Source organism: Gymnoscopelus braueri (assembly GCF_963280865.1).
Source record: "Gymnoscopelus braueri genome assembly, chromosome: 6".
Classification (NCBI taxonomy): Eukaryota; Metazoa; Chordata; class Actinopteri; order Myctophiformes; family Myctophidae; genus Gymnoscopelus; species Gymnoscopelus braueri.
In genome coordinates, this window is record NC_137607.1 from 46,120,616 (window position 1) to 46,139,856 (window position 19,241).

Here is a 19,241-nt window from a genome sequence, read left to right on the forward strand (position 1 = left end):
CTGATGCAAAGAGAAATGTCTTCATCATCTTCAAAAAGTTCAGGAACAAGACGGACTACTTCAGCGATCCTTTGGAGTCGTCAAAGATGGGAATATTTCATCTTACAAATCTGACGACTGAGCTGCATTACACACAAGTGACCAACATTTGGAGAAAATACACACTTCTACCATATCAGGATGGATTTGTGGGCTTTCCATTGTTGCACTTGTAAAAATGGCTCACAGAGCGTCGCATTGCGGAGGAGGCCCGTAGGTAAAGGAGGCCTGTAGGTAAAAAAAAAAGACTTAATTGTAACCTAACTGTATTCTATTTTCACTTGTTTTCTTTTGTAGCATTTTTTGTACATATTTTGTATTTCCTCATGCTTTTTTGTATATAATTTTTATTTTTCCATGCTCCCCCCCCCCCCCCTTTTTTGTACATATATTCTTTATTTTTTTCATGCTTTTTTTTTTGTACATAGTGGTATTTTTTCTGTATTTTCATGTTGATTTTTGAACTGTTTGGTTGCTACTATATATGTCTATGAAATTAATTCAAGGACCGCAAGGACTTTTTTGGCCGGACCTTTAGACAAAAGCATTATAAATGTAACTGTTGTTTTACATTCTTTTGCCTAATAAAAATTTCAATCAATCAAAGCCCTGTTGTGTTTAGAAACATTTAAATTGTTTTAACCAACTAGTAAATTTTTCTCTTTAGATCATTTGCATAGCAGTTTGCTGTGGTCTCCTTCCTCGATGAGGACGAGAAGCTGTCTGTTGTACCAATGTCTTGGTGCTGCGAGGATGAGCGTAAATGTTATTGGCCACCTCACCCAAAACAGGGGCTGATTGATAGAGCTGTTTCGCAGCAACAGGAACCGTGTCCTGGCTCCTGGAATCTCTTTTCAGTGAAAGTGGTGAAGAAAGCCGGTCAGCATTTGATAATTTGTCTTTTTTAATTCATGCATACATTGAGAATTTGTTGTTTACCCTACTTAAATCTGACTTGTCGAAACTTGCAGAAACTGAGGTTCAAGCCAGAGTCTATCTCAACCGGCTAGCAGCGGGCTCAGCGGTGGAGACAGACCATGATCAAAAAAGGAGACGAAGGTATATTTTTTAAAACTTTTTTTTTTAAACTAAGCTGGAACTAAACTAAGCAATGGCATTTGGAAACGTATTTGCTTTTTATCTAGAATAAACCCACGGTATAAGGAGGGGGAGGAGGAGGAGGAGGAGGACGAGAACGAGGACGAAAACGCACCACCACGAAAGAGTCGAAAGACCTCTCGTCAGCACCTGGGCCTCAACAAGAGGTGTGTTTTTTTTTTAATGGGGGGCAACGATGGCATTTGGGAACTTGTGATTTATTTGCTGCTTTTTGTCTACCCCAAGGCTTAAACGTGTGGTGGAAGAGGATGAGGACGCACGCCGTAGGGCCAGTCGTGTGCAGAGCCTCAAAGACCAGAGCAGTAATGCATTGCTTTAACTTTTTTTTTTGTCTGAAGACTATTTCAATCAGCTTGTTAAACACTTGACTTACTAATTACTTTATCTGTCTTTAGGAAATCTACCAGTACAAGCAGCAAGGACATTTTCCAGTCCTAGTGGTGGTAGGTAGTTTGTGACATTTTTTTTTTTTGTACATTTGTGCTTAACCATTATTGCAGTGTTTGAGATGTATATATTCATGAAAGGCCAATTCATTCTGTGTCTTAACATCCTTTTTGCGGGTATTCTGTGTTTTAGTAGCCCTGGAAAGCCCTGGAATGTCCCAGCCAACAAAACGCCAGCTATTGCTCAGCAGTAGCGATGGTTAGTATTTTTGTGACCGCTTCGATTCCCATTTTTGCTTTTCAATCATCAGTGATTTAATTGTATATTTTTAAATGTGTTATAGACTGTCCATCACCCCATCAAGCCCGGCGATGTCTCACCCCATTAAGCCCTGCGATGTCACAGCCTGGGTGGCACTCACAGCACGTACGGCCTCAGTCACAACGCACTCTCTTCGGCAGCCCCATTTCATCTTCTGCAGGCAGAGATGACAGTTCTGACATTGGTTAGTTCTGACCAGATTTGTATCTACCACACTGTGGGCGGAAGTGTGCAGTTTCTATTATATTGAAAAAGTCACTGAAACCTCATTTCCTTGCCACATGTAGGTGCCATCCTGAAGAAGGTACTGAGGCAGAATGAGCAGTTGTCCAGGCAGAATGAGCGCTTGTCTAAGCAGAACGATGACCTATTTCGGGAGGTGCAGAGGCTAACTAGGACTGTGGAGAGACTGGAGACTATGCAAGAGGAGGTGTGCAGGGACATTAAGACACTGGGCGGCCAATTGGCGATACCTGGTAAGTAAATCCCCTGAAAACTAGGAAGTTGCCTCGCCTAACCTTAAGTCCAGCTTCATAGTACATGCTCAAGATGTTTGTGTTTGTACCAAAACAACCCATGAAACTGTATTCATTTACCCCCCCTCTTTTTTTTGCTTCCCGTAGTTCAACACCTGACCTCCATCAAGGAGGACATCAAACATCTGAAGGCACATACTGTCTCTGCAGCCACCCATTTGGCCCCACCAGAGAACATCGGGCTCCCATTGTCCAGCCTGAGTGCGCTAATCCACCTAGAGAGCCAGCTAGCTGAAGACAGCAGCATTGGAGAGGGCATTGTAAGTTTTAATTTGCAAACTACCGCAATGTAAATCTTCTCATTGTATTTCCATGGTGTTGGCTGTTTGTCTTAAAGATCTTTACTTTCATTCTAGGCCTTGCATCTAGCCACAAAGGGTGGGAAGGATGTGAAGGATGCCTTGTACAGAATGATGCCCTTGCTGATGACCAACGCTGTGGCAAAACAACTCAACTGGACTGGGTTCAAGAAGACGGCATTCAGCTCATTGAAAATTAAGGACATTGTGCATAGTAAGTACTGAATGATGTGGACTAAAATATATAGTAAATGTACAGTAAGTAATTTGTTCAATTTCTGACTTTGTTCTTTGTTATTCCAGGGGCCATGAGGTGCATTGAGAGCTGTAAGGGGGTGACCGAGGCAGCGTTCCAGGAGCAGATGATACGGTACCTCAAAGGAGCTTCGGATCGCGATGGGGGAAGGACTAAAGAGCCAGCCTCCTCCTCCCTCCTTCCCCCGCCTTGATCAAGCTCTGCAAGTGGGTTTGTGTCCCATTGGTACAATCGTAATTAACCCTGTACGGATTCACGCTCTAGTAAGGCCTGCCACTAATTCTACAACCGGGGACCTGCTCCCCGGAGTTTCTTTTATTTCGCAGGTCCATGGACCCCCAGCTGCGGCTCAAAACTGTGACTGCGGACCGGGCCTCTCCATGGAGCACGACCGTGGATTTCTACTACACTACATACACTATACCACTACACTATACTGTATATTATCTTAACATTCTTTTATTATACCATTATATACTGCATACACACTATTGTTGTACTATATTATATTATCATATACTATCTTACACTATTATATTTGCTGCTATTGTTATTGTTACTACTTGCACTGTATCTCTTTCTGTCTCTCCTCTGTCTGTCTCTCCCTCTCTCTCTCTTCTTTCCCCCGACACGGTCGAGGCAGAAGGCCGCCACCCTAGAGCCTAGGGTCTGCCTGACGTTTCTTCCAGTTAAGAGGGAGTTTTTCGTTGCCACTGTCGCAAAATTGCTTGCTCAGGGTGGGATGTCGGGTCTCTTCTCTACATGTAAAGTGTCTTGAGACAACTTGTTGTGATTTGACACTTTAATAAAATTGAATTGAATTGAATTGAATTGGAATGAAATGAAAGAGTGATGATTGAGCACAGCTACATGATAGGAAAGTCACATTGGCACCCAGGAACCAGCTGGCCCTGTGGCAGAGCTATAACTAGACCTGACATCACTCCAGCACATCTCACTTACACTGAGCCTATGGATTCAGTTTTCACGGAATCGCACAGGATTTCACAGAATTAACACATCAATGGAATTTGCACTTCCAGTTTCACTGCTCTCCTTTCTTTGGCATATTAATTGTATAACCATTTTTCACACATCTGTTGAAGCACATCACTTAGTGTGGGAGAAATGTACAGCTTGTATATCTGCTACTTTTGAACATTTAAAAAATATGTATCTTGAAAGTAATGGAAAGCTTTTTTGACACAACTCTTCTCTTCTGGGGGTCCTTGCATGGCCGCGGGGTACCATACCCTGTCATTTCAAGGACCCCCGGCCCTCCCTCCCCAGCTTGATATGAGTTTTACCTCTGGGGACCCCAATCTACACTATAACATTGTCAGTGTTAATTTAGGGAGCATCCCCGGACCCCCAATTTCAGAACCGCTGAACTAAGGGTAACTCATGGCAGTAGAACTTGCAGTAACACTGTGTATAGAGCCAAGTCACTTTGCCAAGCTCCATTTTGGAGAGCCTAGACCAGGTCAAAGTTTTGACCCCCATAACTCTGTCTCATAGTCTCTGAGAGTGTGCAAATGGAACCAAATTGACCCATTTGTATGCTCTCGGAGTTGCAGACCTGTAATGGTCCATTTTGAATGCCTTGAGAACCACTATCCTGGACTACCGATATATAAAAACAGTGTTTTATGATGACATTAAATTCCACGATACGGAGTCCCTTTGGTAAACAACAACATAGCATTTGTGTATATATGAAAATATATTTTAAATTAATAAAGTTTGTTTCATTATGGATATGTATTGCTTAATGTGTGTACCTTTTCTAATAAAACGAAAACAACAAAGTTAACATCTGTGCTGCATTATTACATTGGGCTAGGGGTCTTCAGCAGGGATTTGGAGGGCTGTGTGCCAATCTTTGTTAGGTACTGTATTTATACATAACCACTTGAACCCTTGCCTCTCTATTGGGGGAATAGCAGATCTACACGCTCACAACGCCTTGCAGACATGTTGTGAGCTTGTAGATCAGCTATTTTTGGCAAAGAGGTTTGCTGGACAGGGATAAAGGAGCACCTTACAAAGTATGGGTTAAATGTCTGAACTATACACACTTAATATGAATACAATATCTAGGCTATATTAAAAAATAATCGCCCACCCAGGGGGGAGGGGGGTCGCTATATATGGGGATGGGGGATCATATACAACAGCGCCACGCTACTCGGCCGCTGGCGCGTCCGCCCGTCCCGCCAACGCTATGCTGGGTGGACGCTCGGCGTTGCGCACGGTAAACGCTGATCAAGGACGCCACGTGGAGACGTCGGGTCCCGACGAGCGGACGCTCCGGTCGGCGGGGCGTGGAGACGTCGTCACACTAGAAATCTGACATGATTTGCTACCTGGGGGCATGTTGGTTAGTTTCTACCGTCCGTCTGTGCATGATATGAACGCGTGTTCATTGTGTAGTAACTATGTAGTAACTATGCAAATACATACATAACCATGTAACTACACTGTAGTTACATGGTTATGTATGTATTTGCATAGTTAGACGGTGTATTTGATGACGTGACAGTGATATTGACTGAAGTGCATTATAACTGAATAAATCCACCAAACAGACAAAAGGACGGTGCCGTGTATTTCCTGGAGGGAGTGGAAAACATCACAACAAAGACAGAACTAACTGCTAACTGTGTTCATCTCTACCAGTTCATCTAAACATCTTCTGAGGAGCAGAGAGTTGTAGCATCAACACTTGATACCATGTTGAACCCAGTGATCAAGTTGCACAGAATAGGTAAGTTATAGTTTCATATTGGGTATTGTCAGTGGTGGAAGAAGTAAAACATGTGGTTTAAGTAAAACATGTTTGTCACATGTTTTACTTAAATAAAAGTATCAATACCACAATGTAGAAATACTCTGTTACAAAGTAAAAGTCTGGTATTCAGAATTTACTTTAGAAAAATTACACAATTATTGCCATCAAAATATACTTAAAGTGCCAAAAGTAAAAGTACTCATTATGATGTAAAATAATTCAAAATTATTTCAAAATGTATAATAATCTTTTGAAAATAGCAGATCTGTGAGCTTATAGATCAAATATTTCCAAATAGCCGATCATATATATATATATATATATATATATATATATATATATATATATATATATATATATATATATATATATATATATATATATATTCGGAAATATTCGATCTATAAGATGACCTTAAGTGGTTAATATATGTTTAGTAATTAAAATCTAAAATCTAAAAAGTAGTTTTCAAATAATTTTAGTGGAGTAAAAGTACAATATTATTCTCAGAGATGTAATGGAGTAGAAGTAAAAGTATTGAAAATTGGAAATACTGCATCAATTTCAGTAGCCCCATTACGAACCTCTCACTCCGCTATACAGCTCTGAGATGAGCTGTATGAGCTCATCTCTGAGCTGTATAGCGGAGTGAGTGAGAGGTTCGTAATTGGGCTACAATTTCAGCTGATACAGCACCATGGCATTTTCCTGAGTATTTTATAATAAATATCTACAAATTAACTATAACGTTTTCAAATAATTGTAGTGGAGTAAAAGTATAATATTTGCCTCTGAGATGTATTGGAGTAGAAGTAAAAGTACAGAAAATTGGAAATACTCCAGTAAAGTGAAAAATGCCTCAAATTGTACTTAAGTACAGTACTTGAGTAAATGTACTTTACACCACTGCATCACGTTCTGTTTAACAGTATAATCTTGTCTTTAATATCACAAAAATCCTATCCAAACATTAACTACTATGGAGTGCCGAGCACTGTCTTGGTGAGCAGGCATACGGAGAACGGTGATGCAGGCAGTGATGTTGAACACTACGCCTCCCACGTTCCATCTTTGTGGTCAAAGATTAAATCACAGATAACCAGACAAACGCCAGACATACGGGTTACAAAAAGAAGAAACTGTCATGACTGTTGGAGTTGGCATTGATCTGTAGCTCAATCCTGACATAGCCTACAGTATGCATGCAGATAATTAAGTGAAGTTAAGCTCACCGCAGTCACAATGTGACCCATTATGAGCTTGTAGATTGTCTATTTGTCGAGCGACACGTCGTACAACAAATTATAAATCATCTGTTTTGTATGTGTACACAAGTCATGGTTTCTGCTATATTGCCAGCCTACAATATAACTGATTAGGTGCAGCGCATATTACATTTAATGTAACATGCCCAGGTATCTACAACTCAAGGTTCTATCAAAGTTCAACATTGTTTGAAGCTTGGGAATGTGTTTTGGGTCACTGCCCTGTCTTTTAAAAAGACTTGTTTACTGTACACCCTCTGTTACTCTTGTTCTACATTCAACCTTCATCTACAACCCATTTCAAATTAAAGTCCTTATTCTGCTATGCACGGATTTTGGGGTTTTCCAGTTGTCTATGCACGGAATGATCACTCCGTGCAATGTATACTAAGTCTACTAAGTCGTGTGAGATCGGGTTGGATGTCAGTACTTGAATTCAGTGAACAAAGCCAACCGTCTCATTACAGACAGATCCTACAAGGTTAAAAGCATCCAGTCTTTACGGAAATGTTTCCCACTGCCTACTGTAGATGTCTCCTTATCAGCTATGGTTTCAGAGAAAGGCCTTTTGTTTAATTAAAAAGTCTTGCCATTAAAAACTAAAGTGAAACTTACCTGGGGTTCTAAGTCGAATACAAAGCCTTGTTTCACCCTCAACCAATTAAATCCTATATACTTTGTGTACATCAGATAGACGATCTACAAACTCACAATGCGTCACAACACATGGTGAGCTTGTAGATGTGTTGACCTCATTTTCACCAAATGTTTATTCATCAATTTCTGCCGAATGTTTGCCTATAATGAGTTGACATGCCCAGAATAGGGATGCTAGGATTAATGTGGTTAACGTGCCACTTGTTCTGATGTTAAAGAAGAGCTGAAATAAAAAATATATTTTTCACACTTTTAGAGCACTACATTTTCAGGCCGCTCCGTTGCCTTCAATAGTGTTACAACAGTGTGGTAACACTGCTGTTGTGCCCCATTATGTGTCAAATGTATTATTAATGTCTCCGCCAAGCCGAAAGGCATGGCGAGAGAGTATGTTTTGCCCCCTGTCCGTCCGTCCGTGTGTGTGTGTGTGTGTGTGTGTGTGTGTGTGTGTGTCCGTCCTGTCTGTGTGTTAGCAGCTAATCTCCGGCACCGTTGGCCCGGTCGCTGCAAAACTGTGCACACACACTCCCTGGATGCCAATTCAGAACCTCTGCCCCACATTTTTCACATGGGCCTGTTATAGCGCCACCTGGAGGCCGATGTATGCAAAACACATTTTTTCCCATTACTCCTACAGCTTTTAATTAAACGTCATGCAAATCGGTACACAGTATCTCTATAGTCATGTGATCAACCCGGATCTGTTCAATTTCCCATATTCCATCCTCATTGGCTAAGGTTGGCTTCCAAAGTTTGCAGGATTTGTTAGTTTTGAACAAACTGCCTCAAATCATGAACGCAGCTTGCCATTTCCATAAAATTGCACACGCACATTCCCACTAGGCCGAGGAAGAAAAGCCACTTAATTTTTTTCAAATCAGCCTCATGGTGGCGCTATAACAGGCCAATTTACATTTTTAACTATAACTGCACCGATCTGCGTGAAACTTTGCACGCATACTCCCTAGAGGCCAAGGAAAAACATCTGCACTGCATTTTTCACATCTGCTTTTTATAGCGCCACCAGGAGGCCGACTTATGTCAATAACATGTTTGGATATTAATCGTTCAGATTCTATCCAAACATCACGCAAATCGGTACACAGTATCTCTATAATGTGATCAAGACGCATCTGTCCGATATTTCATATTCCATCCTGATTGGCTAAGGTTGGCTTCCAAAATTTGCAGGATTGGTCAGTTTTGAACAAAATGTCTCAAATCATGAACGCAGGTTGCGATTTCCGTGAAAATGTGCACGCACATTCCCACTAGGCCGCGGAAGAAATGCCACCCTTTTCACATTGGCCTGTTATAGTGCCACCAGCAGGTCTACTTTAGCAAAACACATTTTTGCAACAAAATGCCTCAAATCATGAATGCACGCACATTCCCACTAGGCCGAGGAAGAAATGCCACCCTTTTCACATTGGCCTATTATAGCGCCACCAGGAGGCCACAATAACCTACCTGACCTGGCGGAGACCTGTGCTCCGAGGAGCACTTTTTCTAGTTATATTATATATTTTGTTTATGTAGTCCTGGGTTTTCGTTTAGTTCTTGTCTGTTTGGAGATATACACGGGTAGAAGAAGTCATTGATTTTTGTAACATTCTTCTAACATTACTGAAATTGTTGACCAGTAGGTGGCCAACTCAAAACCGTTGACATTTCTCAGTGACGTAGTAGGGAGACCACCTCCAACCACTGCAAATAAGCCAGTTATATTTAATTAACTTGCTCTATACAGATTGTTTAAAATAACGCATAATTCATTAAATTGTGTATTTAGCTTTAAGTCAAATGGCAATCAGGAAGTTGTGTTATAGCTTTAAGTCAAATGGTAATCAGGAGGTTTGGCAATGTGGATGCAAATACACACAGTTTAGTTTTGACAGTAATTAACAGCTTCAATGAAAACTATGAAAGAATTAATGAATGGGGAACAAAATGAATTGTCTTCGCCTGTGCACTGCAGGCTGTGATAATCTCTCAATGAATTACCTTGAATTGCTATCTGTTCCCATCCCAGAGGACAGAATGGAACTCGTTCAGTAGCATACAATATGGCAATATGGACATAATCAGTGGTGGAAAGTAACTGAAGCCGTGTTTTCACTACAGTGCCAGTATTTTACCTGCAAAACTATTTGCATAACTTGCTGGAATGGCAATGGGAGAGACCGTTTTCACATGCCAGCAAAAGTGCTGGTATTGCCTGATAAGCGACCGTTTTCACTTGTTTAAATGGCCACTTATTAAATCATTTTAAAAGACAGCTGTGTGCTGCAGTGTGTTGCGACTCACAATCACTGTGCAGTGTGCCTCTCTCTCTCTTCTCTCTCTGAGAAAGTGAGACTCTCCAACGGGGTATTGGTGCATGCAGTGGTGTACTGGCGTGGTGTACTGTCGCGCCCGACATGCATGGACATGCACGTGCGTACCCGTGAGTGTGCGTCGACCTCGTGTATCGATCAAAAAACATTCACACCTCTTACCAAAGCTTATAAAAGCTGCCGAGTGTCAACAGCTTGAATTAACCTTGGAATGACCCTGGCGGGATGCCTGTCTGGTGCATTGCATGCAATGCATGTGACAACACTAAAGTAACCCCATTATGCAAGTAAATATATATATATATATTGTGGGTTAATAAATAGGCCTACATATTAAAGAGGTTATTACAATCTGTGACAGTGTGCTTGTGTGCACATGCGCGTGACATACTGTAGCGCTCCACTAGTTAACCACGGTACACCCCTGAGTACATGTACTCAAGTACTGTACGTACTGTATGTAAACGTTTTATTTATTTTTACCTTACTGGAGTATTTCTAAATGCCAATAGATTTACTTCTACTCCACTACATCTCAGAGGCAAATATTGAACATTTACTCCACTACAATTATTTGAAAACACTAGTTACTAGTTACTTTGCAGATTAAAATTATTATATTACAAAAAATACATTAACCATTTAAGCCCTATTTTATTTCTATGTATGCCGATCTACAAGCTCACATCTGCTATTTTCAAAAGATTTTGAAACATTTGAGTAGGCCTACTGTAAGTTTATTTTGATGTCTATAACTACAACGCAACACGTGTCCTCTTAAAACCAACATTCTGAGAAGATCATGAATAGGTGTTGCTGTGATAATAAAAGGTGTTTTGCTCCATTTGTTGAACCTAATGACCCAGATTACCATTTCTTTGGTTCTATCCAATTTCAGTAGGCCACTGACCCACGCATGACGAGGTCTGCTTTGATCTGAGTCACTCACAGCCACCCACAACATGTGAACAAAGAGCTTCTGACCGATATTACTATCACTTATTATCACTCTAATCGAGACAATGAGTTCACATCGCTCAAGCCAGTTGGAAAAGATAGATCTATGGCTGGAGCCACAAGCCAATTATGTTCACAGCTCGATCTTTGTGTAAGATCCGACCCTGGCACCTACCTACGCCACCCAACCATGCATGGCTCTGATGAGACCAATTTGTCCAAATCATTAACTTGCAGCTGCACTTACAAGGGGCAATCAGTATTGGTTGGATTCCCAAGTTCAGTATTCAAGATGACTTTATCTGTCCCTTGGCCAATGTGTCTTAATGGACATTAACCACATGAACACTAATAGTGTCCCTCATATTCTGAGGTGAACATTCACTGGAAATAGCCGATCTACAAGCGTGCAGATTGGCTATCTTTTTTTTTCTTTTTTCTATTTAACACATTGACTGCCTGAGTTTATTCATAATGTACTCACCCCTGTGCCAGCGATTTTCGTGTTTTTTGTTGTTATTTTGTCATTTTTCATTCAAATAGTTTGTCTGGCTGCGGTTTTAAACACATACGACAGATCGACCAGCAGAGAGCAGCAGATCGACACCTCGATCACTCGCTCACTCGCTCGACCCCCCCCAAACAGGCTCAAACAGTCCATACGTCATATCCGGATGTGACGTTTTTGCAGATCGCCGATCGGGCTAAAATGCCTAAAAAAGGCCTTCCAAGAAGCGGAAACGGAATCTGCGTCATGATTCCGGAACCCGGTGAGTGTAAACTAAACAGAAAGCGAAACTGATGATGAAAAATTCACAGAACAGCGCGATCACGGATTAAACAATGAAAATTCAAAAGAACGCATATATGCAATCTTTTGAATTTCGGCAATCAAGCGATGGATTTGAAAGAACGCATATATGCGATAGGCAATCAATGTGTTAAGAGAAAAAAGTAGCAGTCAAATCATGCAACTGCACAGTTGTCTGGGTCGCGTATAGAGCAGTGCCAAGTCACAAGATGAGGTCTGAACAATTTGCTATTCTTCCTATTGTGTGCCAATTCAAATATGGAGAATAATATATATTAACCACGTAAAACCCACCATCCGTATTGTGGGGAAAGCTTTCGCAGAAAGCACACAACGCTTTCTGCGACAAGCACACATGTCGATCGACTATTTCCAGCAAAGGCTTTCCCCACAGTAACAGAAAACATAAAAGACTCCGGTCAACCATTTGGGGTTTAAGTGGTTAAGATAAGGTATGGTCAGTTACTGTAAGGCGAGAATATAAAAGATAAAACTTTTGCGATCTACTGTACAAACACAAATGTGACCATTTGAAATGACGAAAATTTAGATAGCCTATGTAGGCAATACGCCAATATTTTATGAGTTAAAACAATAACAATAAAGTCGAAGGCACAAAACTGTCTCAAATTCTTAATTTACATTTTTGTGCCTTTTGTGCGTCAAGGAAACATGAAGAATGAAGAGGGCCTGGTCTAGCAGCAACATGCACTGTAACCGGTTAATCGTCAGAGGAATGTCCTTGAGAAGTACTTGTTTGTGAAAAGGGACAAACTTCAGAGGGGTGACATTTATTATCTTTATTTATTCTAAAACATGCCACCTGGCAACCTTTTGAAGTCCCAATCTAACAGACATTATTATTCTGATAACATTTCCAGATGTTGCTAGGGAGAAGGGCTCCTATTGGAGATGAAACGTCACTTTTGACGATTGAAACGTGGAATTATGATTTGCAATCAATTAGACCTGTTGGCCGCTCATTTGAAGACAGATGCAGAGCACGAGAATCCAGTGATGTTTCACGTAAACACCCCCAGAGGGTCTTTAAAGGGTATCAGTATGGTACAGGAAGAGATGAATATGAATACTGTACTATACATGCTGCTTTTTACTGATGCCATAAAATACATACATACATGCTCATGCATACTGTGCATGTATATGATGTTTTTGAAGGGAAGCTACGATGTGCAGAGTATTCTAACTGAGAACCTGATGAATGGCAGGAACCCACCCTGCTGTTTACATACATGTGTATGTATGGAGATAAGAAAATCATACACATTGAAGACGATTTTCAGACTCCATGAATAGTGTCCATAATAACTCTCCAGTTAGTGAGAGTGTATGTGGATGCAGCCTTCAATTAAGCCAGAGCTGGAATCAGAATACAGATGTGCGGGTGCCAAGGCTCTCTATAGCAACCATACAGTACCACAAACGAGGGGTTCGCATCAGCCTGAGAACATAGCGGTTACTGTAGAGCTGTTATATTTGACAGCGCTGGGAGCCTCTCATCTCATCAATACACTGTCCACTGGGTGATCGGAGCACACTCAAGACTGAACTCCGTAAGTGCCAGTGGCGTAGCGGAGCGGTAGCAAGCGATGCACCGCTGGAGGGTCCCACCACGGGTGGGGGGCCCATTTACCGCACCGTACCCAGCACCATCTCATTGCCATTTGCAAAGGGGCCCCCACCCCCTCCTTGCGTCGGGCCCCCGCGACCCCGCTACGCCACTGGTAAGTGCCTAATATTGTCGGTGGTGGGCTCAGGGATTAGAGGGCTTTTACCCAAATTGCCCTTCTTTTTAGTCAAAGGTGTGAAAAAAAACTCCTAGCAGTGGTGGACTAACTGAGTAAATTTACTTGATTACTGTACTTAAGTACAGATTTTGAGTATTTGTACTATTGTACTATACATTTTTTTATTTTTACCAGGTTGCAAAACCTGGTCTACATCTACACTTGCTAGTCCTGACTTTTTCGCTAGTCCTCACTTTTGCGTGACTTTTTCCTCATTGGCTGGTCCTTTAGCCAATGAGGGCTCAATGTCCTCTCAGAATATGGGATCTAAAGACGACCCACAATACTGTGTTCGGCCACTGTATGTAACTCTATGGTAAGTGGCGCTGTTACTCAATGTCCTTTCAGAATATGGGATCTAAAAACGTTGCCATGTTTAATGGGATCTAAAAACGTTGCAATGTTTAGAGAGATATAAGCAACCTGGTATAATATGTCATATCTTGTTTGGATACTTATTTCTTTCACTCAAGTAAATTTCCAAGACAAATATTTTTAAAGCAAGTACATTTCTAGGAAGGCTGTTAAAGGGATATATCTTTTTTTTTTTTTAAAGGTCATTTTATTGTCTACTCAGGCTTTTGTGAGCCCCCCAGCCCCCCAATTAAATAGTTAAAATGGGTTTGTATAGGAAGGGGGCGTGTCTGATAAAATGAATATCAAATATCTAAATACTGAAATACTGAATCAAGCAACTTAAAAACAGTTTGGGGGGCTCACAAAAGCCTGAGTAGATGATAAAATGACCCAAATCTTTTTTGAAAGTGAAATATCCCTTTGGTACTAGTTACTTATAGGTTGGCAGTTTTTTGTCTCCGCCAGGCCGTAAGGCATGGCGAGAGAGTATGTTTTGCACCCTGTCCGTCCGTCCGTCCGTCTGTCTGTCCGTCTGTCCGTCTGTCTGTCCGTCCGTCCGTCTGTCTGTCTGTCCGTCCGTCTGTGGACAGCTAATCTCTCAGTTTGGCTTGATCGCAGCGAAACTTTGCACACACACTCCCTGGATGCCAATTCAGAACCTCTGGCCCAATTTTTTCACATGGGCCTGTTATAGCGCCACCAGGAGGCAGCTTTTTGCAACAACAAAAAATTGACAGTACTCCTATAGATTTTTTCGAAACGTCACGCAAATCGGTACACAGTATCTCTACAGTCATTAAACGAAACGGGTCTTTCAGATTTTTCATATTCCATCCTGATTGGCTAAACATGGCTTCCAAAGTTTGCAGGAGTGCTCCGTTTTGAACAAAATACCTCAAATTATGAACACAACTTGCAATTTCCATGACATTTTGCATGCACATTCTCACTAGGCAGAGGAAGAAATGCCACTTAAACATTTTCAAATCAGCCTCATGGGCTATAACAGGCCGATTAGTGTTTTTACCTATAACTGCACCGATCTGTATAAAACTTTGTATGCGCACTCCCTAGAGGCCAAGGAAAAACCTTTGCCCTGCATTTTTCAAATCTGCCTTTTATAGCGCCACCAGGAGGCCGACTTATGTAAAACACATGTTTGGATATTACTCCAACAGTTTTTATCAAAATTTCACGCAGATCGGTACACATGATCTCTATAGTCATTTGATCAAGACGGATCTGTTTGATTTTTCAATCATATATTTTAGTTCTCATCCTTATTTTTTAGAATATAGAGCAGTAAATGAATGGTATACCATTTGGTAATGTTCAATTACTTTTTAAACGTACACAGTAGAGATGCCGCAGTTAACCGCGGTTTGGGTGGATTCGGGTCAATCAAATATAATTATTAATTAATATCGGATAAACCGCGGGTGAAATATTGCGGTAAATAAATTAATGACATCTAATATATCTAGTGTTATTCTATAAGCGCCGCTTATAGAATCCTATTTGATAATAGGTTTAGAGCAGCCTCTGTGCGATGCGATCACAAAATGCATTGATTTAGCCTATGGAATGTCGTTAAGCCGTAAATGAGACGCATCTTTAGAAATCACCTCTAAAAGTCGGATTTGTAAAAATCGGATTCCATGGGACTTTTTTCTGTTCAGACTTCATAAAACAAATCGGATTCCAACTGGATATGCATCAGATTTAGGCTGGATTTGGCTGCCAGTCTAAACAGGGCCTTATAGTCATGTAATAACTGCCCTCTTTCATGTGTGAGGAGGAAACCATTCCTCCGCTGATATTAGCTTTGATATTATCCCCTGCAGGATCAAACATTGTGGGAAAAAAATGAAATCAATCAAAGGCGTCTTTTCACTTCTGTGTGAAAAATCAATATCCAGTTTGCACTCAACGCCATTCTCTATGATTATAAGGAGGAGATGGGCTACATGTGTGACGCGTATGTTGAACGGCTCCCATTGCACTCATGATTTATATATGTATTTGGATTTATTTTAGCCACTTATCCCTATATTCTGGGGCTAACATTCAACAAAAATAGCAGATCTGCAAGGTGATTTATATAAATTATTTTAAGCCTAGAATCAAGCCATCCAGGATCTTGGTGATTCATGACCATAAAACATTTGATGAAATAAAAATGTAAAACCGCAAAACAAAGGGCATTTATCAAATATAGTATATCATATAATTAAATATTCAAAAAAGTGGTTTCACAGAATCAAATGTTTTATGGTCATGATTCACCAGGATCCTGGATGGCTTGGTTCTAGGCTTAAATTAATTGATATAAATATTTTTGGAAATTCTATGGGGTCTGGAACAACGGAACCAGAAAATGGCCGCCACTGCTATGCCCTATTGGGCTGAAGTGGTTAATGTGTGTTATGTAAAGTTTTCAAATAATTGTACAGTAAAGTATTGAAAGTTGGAAATACTCAAGTAAAGTAAAAGTACCTAAAAAATGTACATAAGTACAGTACTTGAGTACATGTTACTTTCCACTACTGCAGTAGACACATTCATCTATATGTGTTCATATAATGTGGTAGTGTTGTTCACAACTCTTTTTTTCTAATAAAACAAACTCTGACAGCTGCAGTTCTACGATACACTCGTTCCTTAGCTGCCACCCCAGACAAAATAGATGAGTGGATGGAGCCTCTGGAGCGATTTGAGGTATTGCTCTATGACCGCACTAGCGGCCAGGCATCAGTGAATCAGGTACGGAAGCAGCTATTCACCCAGAAGGGCAGAACAATTGATGGACTCCCCCCAACACGAGCTGCACTGATTCAACATACAAAGAGGGCAGCCTACCAAGCTGGCCACTGCTGGGGACAGGCGATGGTTGCAGCCCCTGAACTCCCATCCCCAGGTGAATGGGGGTGGAAGAGGAAGGAGACAGGTGAATACAAATAATGTAATCCACTTCTTTACACTTGTAAACCTGTGATCTGACAATAAAGCTGATTCTAATTTTGACAGGTGGATGCGAAGTGTACTGGACCACACTGCCAGAAGCAAGCCTGGCCTGTCGGGAACGCCTCCGCTGTGGTTGCAAAAGGGGATGCAGTGGACAATGCAGATGTGTTAAGGCAGCACTTCAGTGTACTGCCCTTTGCTACTGTGGTGGACTGTGCAACTAACATTGTGTAGATTATCTGGCTTTATTGAATATGCCATTAGGCTATGACTCATGAGTACTCTGCCTTTGTTGTGCCTTATAGTCCATTGAAATTAATTATGCAATACTACTACTAATAACCCTGCATATAGCATTCTGTACTAATTTGTATAATTTATTTCAAAAAAATCCTTATTTGTTACTAATGTGACTTTTCTAACAAATGTTTTTCAAAAATATTTTTCAAAAATGTGTATCAAAAGAATGCTGACATGATGGATTGGATGCATAAACTGCTTGCAAAGTGTACTCCTTGATTCAAATGTAACACAAATGTATAATCCTGTTTCTTTCCTGTCTGCAATTGATCTGTCCATGCCCTATGGTAACCATGGTGATGAACCTGAGTAGTGATCCTCAGCACCTGAGCTGAGGTGATCAAGCACCATATATAAGCAGTGTTTTTGTCTGTGTCGACCACTATAGCACTGACGAAGGTCCCAGGAGAACAGAAAACGTTTTGCTTTTTTAATTCACTGAGCACCGAGCACATAATGGGCATCAGAAAATAAAGAAAAAATGTTTCTTTAAGTCTCGTCTAAGGAGTTTTTCCTTTAACTACATGCAGTGAGCGAGTCTCCTTGTCAGCCTATCTATACTACTACTAATAAAAGAAACAGTGAAGTACTGCATTCTTGACTCTCACGTGTCACAGTTTGAAAACTAAAATGTACAGTACTACATCATTACATATTTTGATGGGTTTACTATTATTTAATTAACTGAATGCCAGATATATGTAGTTAGGTAGTTACTAGCATGCTGTAAATAGTACCACTGTATTCCTCATCCTTGAAAATGTAGGATTAGTCACCAGAATCAAGATCCTAGGTGGTCTAGCACCTGAGTTATTGGTAAAATGACAGCAGGTGGCGGCCATTTTGGAAAATGGCTGCCATGGTTACCACAGGACAAATCTGCGATGGCCCTATAGCCAAAAATGTTCCTTATGGCATGCCCTAACTGTGTGCCAAACTTCATGCTTTTATCATAAAGTGCACGATTCCATCAAAATATGGCGCGAGAACGCCGGACTATAAATACAATCTCTTCACCAAAGCATAGCTGATCTGCAAGTGACGTGTTCTGAACTTGTAGAACAGCTGCGGAAATCTCTATGGGAAAAATGAATGGGTTTTATATCCGCGGCACCACAACATGGTGCACTGCTATGCCCTATTATGACATGCCCAGAATAGGGACGCTATGTGGTAGTAGTGTACAAATGGCAGTTAAGAACATTGCAACATCAAATTGGACAGCACTTTGAATGAGGACACTCCAGCTTCCCCATGCTGTTGTTTATTCCCACAGCACTGAGGAGGTCTGTTAACCACAGCTGTGGAATCAAGCCTATTTGTGGTGTAGTGTAAATGTATATTCTGATATTAATCATTGCTACAGAGCGTTTGTTCTGTCACAGGGGTCTCTCCTGCTCTTTAGTAAACAGAATATAGTACATTTTCAGGTATGTGACTACATTTAAGACAATCAGGAGAGAACACTGAAAAGGCATTTTCTGTTTAATAAAGAGCTGGAGAGACATGGGAGACTCCTTTTACTGAACAAACACTCTATAGCAATGAGTACTATCACAATATAGAGCTATTTAACAGTTATTTTAACCAAGTAAATCACTTACCCTACCTTTAAGTGTCTTTCAATGGGATTCTACATTTAAACATAATTAAGTTGTTTCCCCCCCACAACAACCACCCAGTTATTTTAGAGCTTCCACTTTACTGCATGAAGGTGGAGAAAGACCACAATCAGAACCCTGAACGCCATAAGCCCCCAAAACCAACATCTTGAGATGAATAGCACTTTTGAATAGTACTGTATCTATATTGCACTTTGAATGTATCAGCACTAATTTTTGTTTAATTTTTTACCAATGTTGTCTGCTCTCTCTCTACTTGTTAATGTTTTTAAATGGCTTTGCCTCTTTTTAATGTGTCTGTTGTTTTTAAAGGTGACGAGCACCATGATTTGCGAAGAACAGTATTTTTGGAAGTGACAAAACTGATTCCGATTCAACTTATTTGTACATTATCTACCCCAATAGTTCAGAAGCAA